The sequence below is a fragment of the Dermochelys coriacea genome, chromosome 7 (genome assembly GCF_009764565.3).
Source record: "Dermochelys coriacea isolate rDerCor1 chromosome 7, rDerCor1.pri.v4, whole genome shotgun sequence".
NCBI lineage: Eukaryota > Metazoa > Chordata > Testudines > Dermochelyidae > Dermochelys > Dermochelys coriacea.
In genome coordinates, this window is record NC_050074.1 from 44,316,690 (window position 1) to 44,335,284 (window position 18,595).

The 18,595-nt window shown below is 44.5% G+C and overlaps 1 long non-coding RNA gene across 2 annotated transcripts; it reads right to left on the reverse strand.

Annotated features, from left to right (window-relative positions):
* Window positions 1–2,136: 2,136 nt before the first annotated feature.
* Window positions 2,137–6,685, reverse strand: LOC119858864. Of its 2 annotated transcripts, XR_005294030.1 has the most exons (3): window positions 6,614–6,685; window positions 5,087–5,330; window positions 2,137–4,445 (listed from the first exon to the last, which is right to left on the reverse strand). It is a non-coding gene; the product is annotated as an uncharacterized LOC119858864 (long non-coding RNA). The 2 variants fall into 2 exon arrangements; XR_006282858.1 differs by lacking the exon at window positions 6,614–6,685 and having other exon boundaries at window positions 5,087–6,147.
* Between the last annotated feature and the right edge of the window lie 11,910 nt (window positions 6,686–18,595).

The following is an 18,595-nucleotide window of genomic DNA, read 5'->3' on the forward strand; positions in this document are numbered from 1 at the left end:
TCAGCCTTAACTAGTCTATGCAAACCACCCAATGGGGTTGGTACTTCTCTGGAGTCTCTACAATTTCAGGGACAGTAGTAATCACCCACCCAGTTTTTAGTTCCTGGGGGAGCTCTGGTAACCCTCCCTCCATAGAATTGCATGCCGTCTGTAGTCCACACTGATACATAAAACATTCATAACCTAATACAATATGGATGGGTCCCAAACATATTGCATGTGGTTGCAATATATGTCACGGGCACTTTAACTTGCTCTGTGTAAGTGTGCATACATGAGTCTTAGGCCATCCCTTGGGATTCTAAGAGGAGGAATACAATAATAATGATGCAATTCCTTATATTATACCTGTACTGTACTTCTCAGCTGAAAAGGCATCTCAGAGTCACTCTCTCTTCTTCGTCCAGCTATAAGCATACAGTATCCAGTTAGTTAAGTGAACTCACTTGGCTGCACTTGAGTGGTTAGTTATCTCCAAGATCGCACACAGTAGCCATTGCACAGTGACACTCCTGATATAGTTTGCTTTTAATGTAAAAGCCACTAAATACGAGCATTAATATACATTGAAAAGATTGACTCGCTACTCTCTTCTTCCTCCTCCCCCACCACTGCCTCTTCCTCCCTCACTTCCCCCAACCAAGAAAGACTCTAGTTCAGATAGGAATTAATTCAGGGAGGTCCTACGGCTGGGGTCATACAGGAGGTCAGACTAGCTGGTCTCAGGAGTCACTTTTGCCCTTATAATCTATGATCATAGTGGTGGGGTAAACTGTAGGTGGGATGGGGAGGTGTCTGGCCATACACTGATGTGGAGGGATCTGGGGATAAGCTGCAGGCAGAGTTTCTCTGAGCATCACCACTTATTTTTTCCAGTTTGACCCCCCTGACGGGAAGAGTGTGTGCATTAGGAAATGCAGGGAGACAGAAGAGCTGTAATTACCCAGTGAGGACTTGACTGAGGCACTGGGCTAACCTGTTTATTCTTCTAAAGACAAGTGCCCTGAGATCTTTAATTACAAGAAGTAGCCAGGACCTCTATTTTACATCCCCCTCCAGAACCAAGGTCCCTCTCAGGCTCAAACCCTGTTCAGTTCTCAGAGGAAGGGGTGACACCACACCAACCAACCTCAAGCCCAGATGCTGAAGGAAAGTTCCTGCCACTGCCTTGTCTCCATGACCAGGGCAGGCACGACAAGCTGCAAGCCCCACTTGCTACCTATCTGAAGCGCGTAGCGATTGGTGAAGAGCTGAGAGCTGTATTCTGGGATAGGTTGTTTAGACAGCAGGTGAGTCCACAGACATTTTCTGAAAGCACAGATAACATTTGGCCCCAAGTTAGTGAATTGTAGGCGTGTGTGAAAATGTGTTCTTAAGCTACCTCATAGGTCATGTTTTAAACAGAACAGCTGCAATTTCCTTAGCAGTCACTTCCAACGACTGTTCTCCCTAGCGGCTAAAGAGGTCTGCATGAGGCTGTCTGAGCTACTGAAGTGTCTCCTTCAGCTCAAGTAGCAGACTTAATGAGCCAGATCCTCAACTCATAGCAATCCATGGAGCACTACTGGAGTTAGCAGAGCTTCATCAATTTACACCTGCTGAGGACCCGGTCCCTTGCCTTTAATCCTCAGCATTGTCAGTTTAAATTTTGGCAGGAACAAACTAACAGGTACTTCTACAAGGAACTGGTCAACTCCTGCTACAAGCATGGAGGACTCGGTGCTGCATGGGGTTTCCTAGAGAGTTTCCAGGCCTACCTGAAAGTGGGTATAGTTATGGGCAGTTATAATAGTGCCATGTAAAGGAGTCTTGGTGTAAAAGAGATCAGGCCCTTAATGGAAATACTGTTTAAGGACTCCTAAGAATCTGCCATCACCTCCTCAGCACTTGTGACTTCTCCTATCCCTGAAATTTCATTAACAAAACTGGAATCAGTTTATTGAATGCTTCCCTGCGTTTTCTTAAGGGATGATTCTTCACAGTGGCACTTAAAGCTCAGCTTCACAACTGGGGCTTACACGAGGCTTCAGGATGAATGTCTATAACAACAACCACCTATGTTTTATTCTCCTTTCTCCCCCGAGGATCCCAAAGCACTACACCCACCTACAACAGCTAAAAAAACATCATAAAATATGTGTCTATGTATTTCACTCCTTTATAATGCGGCTTACTACAGTGGAATCTGGTTGCTAATACAAATGCAAACATCCATTTTAAGTCAGCAATGGGAAAAGTAGGTCAGGTAAGGAAAAAGGGTCAAATCAGTTCTGGTGTAAACAGGTGCAAATCCATTCAAACCAATAGAGTCACTTAGGCGCAACTGAATTGAAGCTGATGATGTTACACTAGAGAGACAAGTGGTCATAAATGTGATCAGAACCTGGCCTGTTGTCCAGTCCTATAGTTCGGAGCTTCAGCAGCTAGTCCAATGTTCCCTTATGATGCATCTGGTATTCTTCTGGCCAGACCTGAGCAAATGACTCCTCCCTATGTAACCTTGTTACCAAACACAACTGCTGAATATAAGGGAGGGCATAGCAGAGAGTACAATTGGGTGCTCAGAGGGCCAGGTGGCCTAGCAGTAAGCACATCTGACCTCCAGCCCCTTGGCTCTTTATCAGGGAGCTGTAGATATGCCTATTTCCAGGTCTTAGGGTAGGAGTGTTTTGGACTCCACCCACACCTGGGACTTTGCCCTTAAGGGGGAGGGTGTTAGGGAGACCCAGGCCCTCCCTCTCCATCGGGTCCCACCCAGGGTCCTGTGGAAAGCAACATCAGCAGGGTCTTCCCTGCAGAGAGCCTACATCTGCCACCCTGGGCTGTTTCCTACCTTTGTGCTCCTTCAGTTTGGGGCGTGGCTCCTACAGCCCAAACAGTCAGTAGAGTAACAAAGAGTCCAAGTGAGCAGGGCTCTGCAGAAGCTGCCGATTCTCCAAGTGGGGGGTGGTTGGAGAAGGTTCTGCCTGTGGCCCCTACCCGCTCTGTGGTCCCTTCTCAGGCTCCACCTTCTGTCTGGCCTCTCAGGTGAAGCTTTGTCTCTCCTGCAACCTGCCCAGCAGCCCTTTATCTGGCCTTCTGAGCTCCTGTTAACCTGCTCCTCCAGATGGAGCATGCTTCGCAGACTGGAGGGGTAGGGCTATCTGAATCCAGTATTGCCTTTTAACCCCCAGGAGCCCAGTGGGGGTCTGCATACCCCCTCTGAGGGACTGAAAAGGAGAGCAGAAGCCTAGTCTAAAGGAAAGGTCACGGGGCTGGTTGTGCCTTCTCCTGTTTGCTTTTCTCCCCACTCTCCTGTTTTTTCTCCCCACTCTCCTGTTTCTTCATTTCCTTGCCTTTTGATCTCCTTGATTCCGAGTCCTTGCTCGTCATGGTGACCTTTGCAGATTAAATTCCACAGTCCTTCGCATTTGTATAGAACCTTTTAGCAACCCAAAAGGCTTTTCAGAACGGATATGCATGCTGTGGGTGCAACGGTGACACATGGCACGAGCCCACATTCCCTTCCTTCCCTGTACAGGTTGTGCTTATTGTGGGTCACGGCATTGCTGCAGGTGGTGTAGCCTGGGTACAGCTGCTACTTTCCTTTCTGCACGTGTGGGCAAAGAGTGGGTGGTGTCTGTTTCTTCCTCCCCCCAAACATGCCAGCTAATGCAGCTGAGAAGGCACAGTACTCAGGCAAGCTATAGGGCTGCCACAGATGACTTCCCCTCCAGAGCAAGAGCAGGGCTGGAAGCAGGAAGCATAGCGTACCTCTCCGCCTCCTTCTGGCCTGCTGCTGGGGTAGCACCGCCCCTTACTCAGGTCTTGTGCCTAGTCCTATGTTTAGGGATTGCTGCACCTGCCACTGAAATGCACCTACTGCGGTGAAATTTTGTAATTAACCCTGCACCTCAACCTATGGCAGGAAATGAAAAAGAATATAGTGTCCAATTGAAAGTGCACAAGGAATTTAATCAGGTGCCAAGATTTTCTAAAACAGGAGCCTGAAGTTGGGCTCCTGGATACCATATTTAGGCACCTGCCTGATTTTCAAGAGTCCTAAGCAGCAAACAGTTCTCACTGAGACCTATTGAGTTACCATTCCTCCTTCACCATTACCTGCCAAGTCTAACATCCAAAATATTAAGTCTGCTAAGTAAGTCCTACCTCTGGTTAGCACAAGGTGGTATGAGTGTGCGGTTTCTTGCCTTGCAGCTCCGTCTTCTGCATTTTGGCAGTAACATACATACTGTACAATAAATCCTGAATCCACATTTCAACTGCTTTGAAAGAGGTACCGAGATCTCTGAAGGATAAGAGTACTCCTTCACTCTACAGGCCGATAACTACAGACAGTACATCCCAATGGAGTCGGTGATGAGAACCAGGGAGGAGACACTTGCACTGCTCTTGTTGGGACATACCATTTTCCAGGCAGTCTCACCAGGAGAACACACAAAGCTCTGCAGAAAACACAAGCAAAGGAGAGAGAAATCTGTTTCCCCATTTTAAACACCCCTGGGATTTTGCCAATGATTTGGCAACTTGAAGCTGGTACGATTTTGAATCTCTCCATCTGGCTAGCATCTTGGAAATATAAAATTACCTGGGATGATCGGACCAAACACAGAAGCTGAGCTGGATAATGCAATTCAGACTGAAACCTGACACTATGTCTTTGAGATAGGGGTCTCCAGCTACAGCAGTAGTTCTCAACCTATTTACCATTGTGGGCTGCATATGCGGCCCATACGAGGCCCACAATGTGTTATGTGGGCTGCATCCAATACTACCTGTATGGCCCTGAGGATGTCACATGGGCCGCAGCTGTGTGCTGATTGGGCCACTGGCCAGCACCTGCAGGCCACAGGTTGAGAACCACTGAGCTAGAGGGAGAGGATTTATATATTTGCCTGAAAGTGTGGGAGACTTATCTGAGTCCCAACAGCCCGTCCAAGGTTTCAGGGGATGCTTTCCCTGCCCTCCTGGACACCCCTCCCCCAACCCCCAAAGTGGGGAGGAGGAAACCCTTAAAAGGAGCCACTCTATTTTTTCCCACCAATCCAGCAAAGCCTCCTTCCCCACCTCCCTCACACACACCTACCTTTGAGATAGTGTCGGGTTGCATTTTCCAGAATGCCATGAAGAATGAACATTTCAAAGAATTGCACAGGACTGGTATTCACTGTGACTGGCTCTCTTGATTTTATGACTCTTGTGAGTTTTTCCCAGCTGCTGGTATTGTATAATTAGGGCATAATCTCAGCCATTGTTAATAAAATGTAAGCTTCCAGCTCTCATGGTTGGAGAGAAAAGGTTGAAAACGTGACCAAATTATGTCATGGAGGCTAAGGAATCAGAGGACAAAAAAAACCTTCACAATTACTTATTTTTTTTTTTAAAAAAATCTCATGATTTTGGGGGCCTGACATGATACTCAGTAATGCCAACTCTGGGTATCTCTACCGACTGTTGGCCAATCATCAGAGTCAACATAACCAGCTGCCAGAATCCTGCACCATCTGGTTGTGCTTAGCATGTGAATGTTCATCTGACACATGAGTACAGCCTAGATACCAAACAGGTTCTTGGTGGTCCAGAGGACACAACTACGGCAGGTGAGTCAACAGAGAATCTCTCTCTCTGGTTAAGCCAAATGACACCATTCTAAGTTCATCTCATCAGGAATGCAGTCAGACTTACATTGTTCAGAGGTACGATGTTAGCCTTGTAAGTAAGGTGAATTTTACCCTCTTAGAATAGCTTATTGAGACTTGAGTCAATTCCATTAGTGTCAAATGGAAGAGACGAAGTTAACCTTTTTGTGCAGCCCTTTGAAAAAGTACCCCAACTATCAAGCTGAGGTTGGAATTTTCTTCTTTTAGCCAGTGTGCGTCACATCATCAATATTCAGTCTCTTAAAATGATCTCCCATGAGAAACTATAAGAGTCTGCTCACAGTTGCACATATATAACTAAGTCGCTGCACTGCAGTCAGAGGTATGGCTACAGCACACGTAGACAGGAGGAGTTAGCTTTGATTTCGCTAGCTCGAGTAACAATAGCAATGAAGCCAAGTCCCACTCAGTGTTGTACAGCTGGTGCTACTGCAGCTTCATTGAAATTATTTTTGGAACTAGCTCAGGTATGGCTACACATATGGCTTCAAAGGATTTGTCCCCTAATGTTTATCAAACGAGATGATCTTGTAAAAAAAAAAGTTATAAGGACCAATTTCTGTCATCAGTTGTATACTAGCTAAGCTTCGGTGTCATTTATGGCAGAATTTGGCCAGCATAACTCCACTGATGTCAATAGTTACAGCAGGGATGGATTTGACCCTCTGTGTTTTAAAGCCAACATTTTGACAGGATGACCCATAGATGAACCAGCCTTCATGGTTTGAGATTGTGTATAAGAAACCTGCACAGAGGTGCCATCCCATGCAGTAGCCTAAGGACCAACAGAGAGTTCAGATGAAAAGAGTGACAAAATATCCTGAAGTAGTAAAGGTCTAAGGGCCAGATCCCCGGCTGATGTAGATTGGTGTAGCTCCACCGCAGTCAACAGAATGACGTTGATTTCTAGCAGCTGAGGATGTGGCTGTAAATGGGCTTGGCCAGAACATTACCTGCTACATTTCAGGCTGAAACATGTTCTGGAGGATTTTTCTTAGCATAAGTTCAAACCCAGTAAAGAGGATCTGTAATGGAAAGAGTGATGCAATCTTTAACTGGAGTGATGAATACAGTCTAGAAACATGTTCTTGTTAGGATTCCCCAATCTGTGACTCCTTACTCCCAACCCAGCTACAACTTATTGTAATGTTCCCTCTTGTTATCAATCATTTTTCCATATAATAATCAACATTCAAATCTATGGCTAATAGAGATATTTATCAAAATTATCCTATATTACAATACATATGCCATACAAGAGCCCAAATGCTAAAAACGTTTTTCAGGTTGCAAAAGATGAAGTTAGGCCATGCAACCTTAACTCACCCACTTGTGCATAAACTGTTTGATTCATTCACTCCTCCTGACATGGGGCAGGTGCCTCAAGGGTTGCACTCCTTGATGCACCCATGGTGCACCACTGTATCCCACCACCATGGGATATGCCTTAAAGAAACAGGTCTGATTCGCAGTCTCTTCATTGCTGCACTTGGGGCAGGCACAGAATAGGAGGGGCAAGCTTGAAGCCACTTTTGTGCTCCATGTATTCTGGGGCCATGCAAGGCTCTACCTGGCCCCTGGTGTAATTCAGAGCAACCCCAGGGCTGTGCTACCGTACACTATTTCCCATAATCTTTGGAAATGGAGAATAGCCATAGTGTAGCACATCCCAGCCATGTATCAGACACACCCCAATCCCCTGCACCCCCAAGTGTTAGGAGCAGGGCCAGAGTAGAATTCTTATATGAACTGTACACTAGCCAGGAAGGCTCCCTAAATGGGGGTGTTCTCAGTGGGCCAGTTCTACCCGGTTAAAGTCCCCTGTACTCTGCCAGAGAAGTATAAAATGGGCTTGTTGCAAGAGAGAATCTGGCCCACAGTCAAGCCCATGTATGTTTTAAGTTAAGTGAAAACAGGGTTCAGTGAAAACCTATTTTTGAGTTAAGATTTGTTACAGCTGAAGGTAATTGTGAAGTAACAACCTGTTAAAATATAACCAGGTACCGGATATGCCAGTTAATTATCTGCATTAAAACTAGTCCCGTTTGATAATAATTTTCCATGGCTTCAGAATTAAAGTCTAACCAGTCCCCAACTGAGGAAGTGACCTTGTATGACAAGGGATGTAGGAGAGGAAACAGAAAAATAACCTCAAACAAAATTCTCAGCAAGGCTGGAAGGGGAGGAAAATAAAGCTTGCAAATGCTAACTGACTCAGCAATTTGACTCCAAAACACCTGCAGGTATTTCAAAATCAATTCAAATCACAGACAGAATGCGTGAGGGTTTTCCCCAGGGAATAAAGAGTAGATAATTAGGACAAAATTAAAATCTAAGTTGAATATTGGATTAATATAACCTCATAGTGAGATTAGATTGTAGAATAAACACCATAAAGAAGGGATAGGCGCATCATAGATTTAGGGCCTGATCCAAAGTCAATTGAAATCAAAGGGAATCTTTCCATGGGGCTTCAGTGAGTTTTGCATCAGGGCCTTCTTTAAAACAGGAATCGACAAAGTACTACTGCAGGGGACAAGTCTACACTGGCAGGGGTGATGTGAAAGATGATCTAACAGCCTTTTTCTCTGTAGTCACTAATATGCTATGAATGAATAATGAGTTGCTAACTCAGTTGCCCATACAAGAATGTTTAGATATATGTATACAAGGCAAATATATCCATCAGATGTTGGGAAAACATTACCAGTCCTGAAGAGTCTTGTAGGGTGGGAGTCCATCAGGTAGGGCAAGAGATTGGAAAGGGGAACAGAAAGCTCTGAGACACAGGATCTCATTTGTACCAAACCCACCAGCAAGTGCTTTGTGGGCTAACCCAGGACCAACAGAGAAAACCCCTGAAGAATCCATGCCAGACTTTATCTAAGCCCCAGTGCATGCTAGACTCAAACTTTGGAAATTGTGGTGAGTTACAGAAAGGCTTATCAGCAAAGTTGTTCACATTCAATAACCCTGCTAGCTCTTTACTAAACCTAGTCCTGATTTTTCATTTAAAAAAATTAGAAGACAAGTCTTTTTTTCTGCAAGTTTTTCTTCTTTTGAAAATTTACGGCTGTTTGATGAAAAACTGAGACCCACAAAATGTAAGTTCACTTTTTGGATATTGAAACCCACCAACCTCATCTCCCCACCCCCGCCCCCAAAAACCCCCACTTTGTTTTTTCATTAGAAAAATCCTAAACAAATATTTCCACTAAACTATTTGGGAAGATAAATAAAAATTCTAAATTTATTTTGAAAAAAATTTCACAGAAAATATTTACCCTTTTCCAAGCAGCTCTACTCTTTGCCTTTTACAGTCGGTCAGATCCTTAGCTTATGTAAATCAGCCGAGGTCCATTGATTTCAATCATCTGCTGCTCTGATCTAGTATCTTTGAATTAACTTCTGAAAAAGAGCTAAGCTCCAGCTTCCCATTTTGCAGGAGCAACTGGCAGCTGCATTTTTGCACCTTCCAAACAAATTACAGCTGTTGAATACTTGCAACTCTAGTGTCCCGATTTGCATCCACGATCAGGTAAATGAAAGTACCCAAATCTGTACCCATAATTCAACTGCAGATGGACAAACACAGGTGCAAAATTGCTAGTTTCAAACTTCAGCTGCAAATTTGAATATTTGGCCATTGCTGTGTTTACTAAATGCTCGTAAGGTGAAGTTTTCAAAAGCACCTAAGGGATGTAGGACCAGATTTTTTTAAAGTATTTAGGCACTTCACCTACACATGCAGATAGGCACTTAGTGGGATTTTCAAAAGTATGTAGGTGCCTAAATTCCAGTGATTTCAATGGAGGTTAGGCACCTAGGCACTTTTCAAAATGGGATTTAGGTACTTCTGAAAATGTTACCTCCATGAGCTCGAAGGCAACACCGCCACTTCTGGCGGCGGCATGCTATTATGGAAAAAAAGAAGGAAGAAAACATTAGTAGGTATATCCCAGCTGGAATCAAGGACTATTTACTGCTTTAAAACAGTAAAGGTGGAATACTCCAGTGTTTTGAGAAGGGGAATTCACCAGTGTGTGTTTCAATGAGCTATTTTGTACTAAATTTCCCTGCTGATCCAGCTATGTTCTGACAGATGAAGTCTGCTGACATCAATCACACCTTATTGCTTTTCACCACCTCTACCTTCAGTTGAAAGAGACACAATGCATCATTATGCAATAGGATGGAAGGGAGACACTGCCAAATTTCCCATAGGATGCACTATTTATCCCATAAATGGGGATTAACTGAATAACTTGCAGGCTGTGTGTCAGGGCTTGTAAAAAATGGTGACTAATCCTAGCTAGTGAGGATTAACAATTTTGCTGTGGGAAATCTGCCAGATGTTTCAATTATATCACGTCTTACAGTAATGCAGTTGTGTTCCTGTCATAGGATGATTGTCACGGGATACGTGCTTTTATTCTTAAATTCTACACTTTATGGTGCAATGTAAATAGTCTGATAGACGCGATGTCACTTTTGCAAAAGGGCCAGAAAACGAGGCTGAGTGATGAGGTGAGCATTACACCAGCATTTCTTCTTAGGAGGCCCAAGTTCATATTCTATTCACCTCACAAGGCAAAGTCACTTGGTGCCCTCGCTGTTCAGTATACTTTAACACAGCATCTGTCCAGAAAGGCAACACCAGAGGGCCTGGTTTGGCAGAGCCGACATGCACTGGCAGAGCCGTGTGAGGATCCAGAACTGGGTGCTGCAGGGCAGCACCCAAGAGCCCTTGCAGGACTATGGGAGCTCATGACTGAGGCCTTGCCTTCACAGAGAACACAGGGCATGCCCTTAGCTAACTGGAGTGCCCTTCTGGTGGCACTAGGACCCACGTGGCCTCCCCTCCCCCCACCAGTGGCCTTGGGGGAAGACGGCAGAGAGGAGCCAGCCAGACACTCCAGCCCATAGAGACAGAAGCCGCCAAAGCAGGGACCTCTGGACATTCAGGGAAACTTGTACAGTTCTTACCAGGTTTTCTCAGCCCTGTGCCGTTTCGTCCAGCCCTCCTTCTCCGTCTCTTCACCTCTGCCTAACTCCACACCTGCCCCTCCTACCCACCCCCCGTCACTCCCCAGTTAGCTCATCCCCTCCTAACTCCCTCCCCCCCCCAAATCATGAAACTAATGTGACATTTGCTACCACCACATTGTTCGCTCTGCCGGCGTGTTCTACCTCTTCCCCTCCCTGTCTGCTCTATTTAGGTCATTGGGGAGGGACCTTCTGGTTTTACCTAGCATACTGAGGTCCCATTTTTGTTTGGTTCTTAGGCACTACCACAATAAACATGATTCATAATCTAGAGAAGAAGCTTATCTTGTAGTTTTCACACGAGTTAGGTCAGGTTATGACAGAGACTAGTGTTCAACTCACCCTGGCAGCTTGTGTGAAAAGTTCGAAGTGCCGTGTCTTCACCAGGATTTTACCTCCAGTTACTCACCAGCACCAGTATTTTCATAGTGCAGCAAAGGTGAAAACAAGCAGGAGATACTGCACAGAGGTGCACTGGCAGAGCTGAGAGAGAGGCAAGGACGGGAAGGGCAGGGAATGCTGCAGGTCAGGACTGAAGTGGATTTGCAGTGGCAGAACTGCTGGAGGGCCCAGTAACCAAGTAGCAGGCGTACTGTAGGTGACTGTGTGGGGTAATGATACAGCTGGGCAGTGCCTGCCTTCTCAATCTTATATTTTACATTTGGCCTGTAATCTTACCAGAGTGGCAAAGTTAAAACAAGCTACACTAATAAAAACAGGATGACTGTCCCTAGTGGCACAAAAATGGCCTTTTTCCTAGAAACCAATTCACAGGCTAAGTAATGCAATAACAATGTTCTCTCCTCTCTCCCAACTTGTTTCCTGTTCTCTCACCCTACAGAACAGAGTTTGGAACCTGCAGGTTCCAAGTCAGTAAAATTAAGTAACTGTCTCAACACCAGACCAGTGTACGGAAACAACTTTGTCTGACATTTGCAAGTTTCCCACTGTATCCTCTCCAGATGCGACGTACTCAGATACTTTATATTTAATTGGTTGTGAATAAAGGTGATTCATAGATACTAAGGTCAGAAGGGACCATTCTGATCATCTAGTCCCACCTCCTGCACAGCGCAGGCCACAGAATCTCACCCACCCACTCCTACGAAAAACCTCACCTATGTCTGAGCTATTGAAGTCCTTAAATCATGGTTTAAAGACTTCAAGGAGCAGAGAAGCCTCCCTCAAGTGACCCGTGCCCCATGCTACAGAGGAAGGCGAAAAAACCTCCAAGTCCTCTCCAATCTGCCCTGGAGGAAAATTCCTTCCCGACCCCAAATATGGCAATCAGCTAAACCCTGAGCATATGGGCAAGATTCACCAGCCAGATACTACAGAAAATTCTTTCCTGGGTAACTCAGATCCCATCCATCTAATATCCCATCTCAGGGGATTAGTCCTATTTACCCTGAATATTTAAAGATCAATTACTTACCAAAATCCCATTATCCCATCATGCATCCGATGAAGTGAGCTGTAGCTCACGAAAGAGTATGCTCAAATAAATTTGTTAGTCTCTAAGGTGCCACAAGTACTCCTTTTCTTTTTTAATCTGTGAATTGAGAGACTAATTATAGTACAATAGGAGCTTTGTGATCTGGCCCTCAAAGCAGGTTAGACCACTCTGACTCATTTCCGTACAACTAGCACCCTTGGGGCCCAATCTAGGGCTTTTGATCCAAAGCAAGAAGGAGTCTTCCCATTGAATGTTTAATGGCCTTTGGATCAAAAAGTGATGCCTATTTCTATGTTTGTAAAAAGAGCACCATACTCACTAACTTGACAAATGTAATCAAATGGCATCAGAGGATCTGAAGAGCATATCTTCTGGGTGTGTTAGTTTTCCATGTAAACAAGCGCATCTGCTATTGGACTGATCCATGGGAGGTTTCATACTTAGGTTATATGAGAAAACATGCAGCTGCATTTGTGTGTGTGTTCTTTCTGGGTCAGCCTCCCTAACTAGCATAGAATCATAGAATATCAGGGTTGGAAGGGACCCCAGAAGGTCATCTAGTCCAACCCCCTGCTCAAAGCAGGACCAAGTCCCAGTTAAATCATCCCAGCCAGGGCTTTGTCAAGCCTGACCTTAAAAACCTCTAAGGAAGGAGATTCTACCACCTCCCTAGGTAACGCATTCCAGTGTTTCACCACCCTCTTAGTGAAAAAGTTTTTCCTAATATCCAATCTAAACCTCCCCCATTGCAACTTGAGACCATTACTCCTCGTTCTGTCATCTGCTACCATTGAGAACAGTCTAGAGCCATCCTCTTTGAAACCCCCTTTCAGGTAGTTGAAAGCAGCTATCAAATCCCCCCTCATTCTTCTCTTCTGCAGACTAAACAATCCCAGCTCCCTCAGCCTCTCCTCATAAGTCATGTGCTCTAGACCCCTAATCATTTTCGTTGCCCTTCGTTGTACTCTTTCCAATTTATCCACATCCTTCCTGTAGTGTGGGGCCCAAAACTGGACACAGTACTCCAGATGAGGCCTCACCAGTGTCGAATAGAGGGGAACGATCACGTCCCTCGATCTGCTCGCTATGCCCCTACTTATACATCCCAAAATGCCATTGGCCTTCTTGGCAACAAGGGCACACTGCTGACTCATATCCAGCTTCTCGTCCACTGTCACCCCTAGGTCCTTTTCCGCAGAACTGCTGCCGAGCCATTCGGTCCCTAGTCTGTAGCGGTGCATTGGATTCTTCCATCCTAAGTGCAGGACCCTGCACTTATCCTTATTGAACCTCATTAGATTTCTTTTGGCCCAATCTTCCAATTTGTCTAGGTCCTTCTGTATCCTATCCCTCCCCTCCAGCGTATCTACCACTCCTCCCAGTTTAGTATCATCCGCAAATTTGCTGAGAGTGCAATCCACACCATCCTCCAGATCATTTATGAAGATATTGAACAAAACGGGCCCCAGGACCGACCCCTGGGGCACTCCACTTGACACCGGCTGCCAACTAGACATGGAGCCATTGATCACTACCCGTTGAGCCCGACAATCTAGCCAGCTTTCTACCCACCTTATAGTGCATTCATCCAGCCCATACTTCCTTAACTTGCTGACAAGAATGCTGTGGGAGACCGTGTCAAAAGCTTTGCTAAAGTCAAGAAACAATACATCCACTGCTTTCCCTTCATCCACAGAACCAGTAATCTCATCATAAAAGGTGATTAGATTAGTCAGGCATGACCTTCCCTTGGTGAATCCATGCTGACTGTTCCTGATCACTTTCCTCTCCTCTAAGTGATCAACTAAGTGATTAAGCAACACATTAACCTTCATTTTTCCCCACACACAAGTAATTATCACTGCTTAATTGTATTCAAAGGTGTCCCCGAGACTACAGATATCACACAGATAATTGAAATGTCTGAGTAAGATACATACATCTGTGAACAATGAAACACTCAGAAATAATTCTGCAATGATGTTACCAATCAAGTAATACCAGATCCAGCCCTGGGGCAGTGAAGATTCTAACAACAAAGTTATGTTTTACACGAGTCATTCTTTTTCCTCATAGTAATGCTTAGCTTATCATTAGATCCCCAAGCAATCTACAAAGCTTACCATCATTATCTCAATTTTACAGATGGGGAAACTGAGGCACAGAGAGGGGAAGTGAGTTGCTGAGGGTCAACCAGCAGGCCAGAGCTCACACTAGAACCCAGGTCTCTCCTGACCCACAGTCTAGTGCTCCGTCTGCTAGGCCACACTACCTCTTAGTGGCACTACCCCAGTTTAAATCACCTGACGATCTGTCCCTTCTATCTGATTTGCATCACTTGTGCAGTGTATGTCACTGCCCAAAATTGAGCTAGGAAATTCTGCTCTTGGCAATGCATGCCTTCCCTTTATGAATAATCACCAAAGCCGTAGCCATCCAAATAAGCAAGCACACCCTTTTATTTGATTAGTTGCTTTTTCCTCACACTGTTCTAGTGACAACTTGTTTACTTTTTCCATGGGCCTGACAATTGTTAGAGATGGGACGAAACTGCAAAATTTGGATCTGGATCCAAACTGCCCCAAAGTTTGAGGAGCGTTGGGATCTGGAGTTCTCGTTCCACTCTATTTCCAGAGTGTGCTTTTGGCTATCAGCCCTCTGACAGCACACTTCCTATGGTATCCATTAAGTTTACCTGGAACTACACCTTGTTTTTCCCTTTAGACATCATTCCTGCAGCCTCTTGGTGGAGACCACATTGCCAGCATGGAAAACAAACTTCACACCCCGTTTTCAGGCTGCTACAAAAAGAGAGCTGCTCCCTAAATGTGTAAGTTATTGGAAGCCCTGCCCCTGCATGCCACATGTCAAGTCATGCCTGCTTGAACTGAATCTTGTGTTTTATGCATTATACACAGAGTTCTCACCTTGAGTCAATTGCAAAAAATCAGTAAGAAGCAGAACATGATATTCAGCGCTTCCTGGCCCATTCAAGCCTGACCACATCCTGGTGCATCGGGCTCTTTCCTTGTTGCACAACTTTTCTTTCAAGTGCTCAAATAGCATCAGGATGGGTGGGGCAGAAAAACCTAGACAGAGAGAAACCTCTGAAAATGTTATACAACATAGATGGGACACAGTGTAAGTCTGGCTCATTGATATTAATGGAAGTCATGCAGCTAATTTCCAAAACAATGCTTTGAAAACTAGGCTGATAGTAAGTACCACCACTGCAGCCAGTGTGGTTCTTTTTCCATATCTGAGAGTGGGCACTTCCAATAGGAAAAATCAAGTAATTAATGTTCATAAAGACTCAACTATGTGCTCACTCTTCTTGCAGAAGTAGTCTTTGCCAATCAGAACTGATGCACGTTTTCCTGATGAACCAGTGAAGTAGGTGATCATTACCACCTCAATATTAAGGAGGTGGGAGTGTCTTTCTAGAAAGAAAAGATGACATAGGGTGTGGGCAGAGCTAGGAACCCTAGGAGCTCATAATGCCCAAGCCTTGCTTTACCGAATCTAAGAAAGAAAAGGAGTACTTGTGGCACCTTAGAGACTAACAAATTTATTAGAGCATAAGCTTTCGTGAGCTACAGCTCACTTCATCGGATGCTGTAGCTCACGAAAGCTTATGCGCTAATAAATTTGTTAGTCCCCAAGGTGCCACAAGTACTCCTTTTCTTTTTGCGAATACAGACTAACATGGCTGCTACTCTGAAACCTGTCACTTTACCGAATCTGTGTCTTTAACATACAGCGTTGTCAACATGGCACCATTCACCACCACTGCAATCACTAAAAAAGTAGATTTTACTATTTGTTCATAATGAACCTGACCAGTCAAGATCTTCTGAGCAAAGGATTAGCAAATGCATCTGACGAAGTGAGCTGTAGCTCACGAAAGCTTATGCTCAGATAAATCTGTTAGTCTCTAAGGTGCCACAAGTCCTCCTGTTCTTTTTACACAGTCCTGAGTTCTGCTTCTGTAGCTATCTTCTGCTGCAACCTATTGGGAAGGCCCATTGCCCTTAATTTAGAATGAAGTGCAAAGAAGACTGGCAAGTGGCATAGTGCCTGGAACTCTCTGACCATGGAGGGCACAGCTGCTATGACAGTGAAGTTAGTAAAGCTAGTTTAAATTTTTCTCATTTCAAAATGTTGATGAACAATGTCAAAATGTCTCATTTCAATGTAAAAAAGTCAAAAAATTTTAATTTTGAGCAGGAAAATTTTTCATTCCTCCCCCCCACCCCCTTGTTTTTTAACCCAACTATAGAGCTGGTCAAAATTTTTCAAGCATCAGAATGTTGACAAAATTTCCAACAGAAAAAAATTGAAACAAAAATTATGATTCCCCTAGCTTACATTTTCGAGTCAGCTGTAACATGTAGGTTCTTTTTTGCATGAATCACTGCCATGGTGCCACCTGCCCTGTGCATTACATACGGTATGACCTTCACAACATAGAAATTGATGCGTTAGTAGAAAGCAAGGTTGTTATCAAAATCCCAGAAACACCGTGCTGGATAATAATTGATTTACAAAGGGCACACGTACACACTATATGGAATACAGAGAGCACTTTAAGTAATCGATCACTAAAACGCAAATATCTCTGGAAGTAAAATATCACAAAATATTTGGATGGTTTGTTCTGGTCTGTGTTTTATATTTCTCTAAATGGAAGAGAAGGGGAGAGGTTACTAATTGCAAGTTGATCCCCCCCACCCCCACCCCGCATGCCTGAAGTCAGTGAACAATATTGGCAGATTACATTGCAAAATAAACCTAGTCTCAGCCAAAAAACAAATGCACTTAGTCAGTGAAGATTTGTCCCCCCAACACTTTCTCAATTTGTCTGATGTAAAAGATCATATTGATCCATTACATTGGCTCTTTGCTCCAAAGCCTTTTCTCCAAAGCCCCCTTCCTTTATGGGGCAATGTCCATGCTCGTTGCCCTGTGTTTCCTCACTGCCCCATTATTTACAAAACCTCTCTCCTCATCTTCTTCTACTATAAGGACAGGTTTCAGAGTAGCAGCCGTATTAGTCTGTATTCGCAAAAAGAAAAGGAGCACTTGTGGCACCTTAGAGACTAACAAATTTATTTCAGCATAAGCTTTCATGAGCTACAGCTCACTTCATCGGGTGCGTGAGCTGTAGCTCACGAAAGCTTATGCTCAAATCAATTTGTTAGTCTCCAAGATGCCACAAGTGCTCCTTTTCTTCTTCCTTCTACTATATTTACTACACTATGCTTTGTGCCAAACTAAACAGTTACATTTGAGCCTGTTACTCATGCTGGGCCAAATATTCTGCAAGACATTCCCTACCGATTTGCACTTGCCAGTCTTGATGCTGAAAGGGATTGGAATGGAAAGGTTACACTGATTGTAAAAGGACATTTTTATAAAAAGAATCCAAACCCATGTGCTTTGCCCTTTTCAGAAGACACCCACCCGGGAACAGAATGGAGTGACTCACAGGCAAGTTCTTACTGGCATGTCAGTGTGCGAGCATGTAGAGGGGATGCAGGGAGAGGCTGCTGGCAGCCTGTTTGATGGCAACTTGCATGCTTGATAGTCTTAGGAACAATGGCTCTAAACATGGCCTGAAGCCCTCCAGCTTCAGGCTAGGACTTGTCAGTTCTCACAAGCGAAGCAGGAGTGAGTGTGGTCAGTGTTTGGATGCAAGACCTCCGAGGTTCTACAGGAAGTGGTGTCTGAGTCAATATTGAACCAGCACTCAAGCATTGAGTTAGGAGGCTTCTGTGCTATTTTAGGTTCCATTCATTGGATGAGATAAAATTTACAGCATGGTCTAGTGTTGTCATTGAAGAGTCAGTGGCAGTTTTTGGAAGAAGTTTTATCCAGTGTCCTAGCCAAGTGCAAATAACCACTGTACAGGTTCTCCCTACTTTAATTGCCCCTGTAATCTGAACAGAACACAAGCTGTTCTTTGCTTCCCGCCCTAAACAATTACATGGTATTGTTCCAGACTATTTATCAGCAGTGCCTCAGACATGGCTGCATTTGAGTGGGGAGATAAGGAAATGCCTGCATGTGTATCATTTGTACAATGCTTCTTCTGAGTAAAAGGTGCTTTTGAAATTCGATATAGTCTGTGCATATTTGAGCAGGTTTCCCTGTGTGTATTTTACCATACTTTGCCCAGCATGCTACCAGCTTCCAACTCCACTGGCACAAACCATGAATTCACACTGGCCAATTTTAAAGGAGGAAATATCAAAGTTTGCACACACATTTGCTTGCCCCCAACTGGCCACGTATGTGTGCTAGTACTTCATTTGCAATGCACATCTGGAATTTGCATGCCCGAGTTATATGCAAGCATCTCTCACACGCCATGGTGCAAAAAGAGATGACCTAGTCTGGATCTTGGGTGTCTCCCAGTAACTTCTTCCTTTGA